Consider the following 1825-nt stretch of genomic DNA (forward strand, 5'->3'; position numbering starts at 1 on the left):
TAAGGTCTGCCTTTATCTAATTTACAATTTGATTAAAGAAAAAATCCCTTAGTTTGTTTTATTCTGGAAAACTTCATGTTTTACACTTGTATTTTATATGCACAACTCCTGCACCTTCATCACTCTGAAACTATGAACAGCTTCATTATTGGTCTTACTGCCAAAAATGTTCCATCACATCAGCTGGGGCTGAGAACACCTTGACTGGGGCGCGCTTGGTGACCTTCTGCTCCTGTACCAGTTGCTGGATGTCCAGTGTGATCTGTTGGGTGTGTTTGACTCCCACCTTCACCGCAAGACAGAAGTCCTGCTGCAGCATCTTCTCAGCTGATGCCTCAATCATCACTGACAGAGTCACACGATAGACAAGTGTTGTATTATGCTATCATCAGACAGAGTGAAGAAAAGCCAATTACTGTTGTGTGTTCTTCACCTATGGGTCCGTTCCAGGGAATGTCAGACAGGGCCAGAGCCGCAGAAGCTTTAATGAAAGAAAATACTGTTTTAGCTAAATCTAAACTATGTTCTGTAGAATACATGGATGCCTGAGATTTCACTGCATCAATAGCCAGCACATCTGGATCACTGACACCATCAACTGCTAACAGGTTACACAGGATCTGCAGGAGGCATGAACATACATGTGAAATACTAATATTTCTCAGACAATTCTCTGTTGCACCACTGGTTGTGAAACAGGTACTGCACAGTATTCTAGCAGCCTTCACAGTGTTTTAAACCTCTGCCAGATCTGAGAAAACTTGATTCCTGTTGTGAAAACCGAAAATTTCACAGTTTTCTCTTCATGTAATCAGACTACTGTATGTACACTTGTCAGATTTTCACTATATCACCACAAAGACTCCAGATGGATTTGTGAAAACAACAAAAAGAGTGAGTTTACAGCTTTTTCTTCATTTAGACATGTCAGACCTGGACTATGTTGACAACAAGACTCCACAGACAAGTTAAAACATCAGATCTGTGAAAGTGTAACTATGTTTATGAAAACAAAAACAGCTATTTCACTGGTTAGGAGTCAAGGTAATAATCCTGTTCATCCATCCAACGGTGCTCAAGGGAAAAAGGATTCCAAAATGTCACAAAAATGTAAGACTCCAATGCAAACCATGTCTAGATATAATAAAGAAGATATAATAAATACAGATATAGACATAATAAAGAAGATTTCATATCTAGACATCCCTGGTGTGTGTTGGAATCTTATATTGTTGAGCTATTTCACTGGTTTTTCTCCATCCAAACCAGGTATAGATTCAAGCATGCATGTTAATCTAGTCCGTATCTGATAAATCCACATACAGTGGTCTGAGTATGCTCTCATTTCTGCCTTATTACCTGATTTTTGAAAATGAAAATTTACACAGATATTTAAGCCCATGCTGCCACTTGAAGCTTCCCATTGCATAGAGCTTCCCTGTGCACCTCTTACAGAATGTATAAAAAACACTGAATCCACTTCTTGAAAATGAAATGCACTCTGTTTAGGGCTGTACTCACCTCACTCCCCTGACCCAGCATGTGCATATGCTCCAGGCAGTGTTGGGTCAAGTTGCAGAGGGTTCCCTCAGCCAGCAGCAGGTTCTCGTGGGGCTCACAAATCAGTGTGAAGCCCAGACTCTGGACTCCAAGCCACAGAGTGCTCATCTCCTCAGAGAAGGGGCCTCCAGCTCTCAGACGCACCACACCGCTGTCAGCCTCCTGCAGGGCCAGAGCCTCCTCACCTGGCACCACCTCTACCGGCCGGAGACCTCCCGGGACAGAGACACAGTGCTATGGACCTGCCTAAAGAAAGACATGGACA

The 1825-nt window shown here is 42.5% G+C and overlaps 1 long non-coding RNA gene across 1 annotated transcript; it reads right to left on the reverse strand.

Moving 5' to 3' along the window:
• Nucleotides 1–62: 62 nt before the first annotated feature.
• Nucleotides 63–1801, reverse strand: LOC109953994 (uncharacterized). The gene is made up of 3 exons (XR_002274010.1): nucleotides 1522–1801; nucleotides 434–481; nucleotides 63–345 (listed from the first exon to the last, which is right to left on the reverse strand). It is a non-coding gene; the product is annotated as an uncharacterized LOC109953994 (long non-coding RNA).
• Between the last annotated feature and the right edge of the window lie 24 nt (nucleotides 1802–1825).

The sequence above is a fragment of the Monopterus albus genome, unplaced genomic scaffold, assembly GCF_001952655.1.
Source record: "Monopterus albus unplaced genomic scaffold, M_albus_1.0 scaffold2454.1, whole genome shotgun sequence".
In the NCBI taxonomy this organism is placed as follows: Eukaryota; Metazoa; Chordata; class Actinopteri; order Synbranchiformes; family Synbranchidae; genus Monopterus; species Monopterus albus.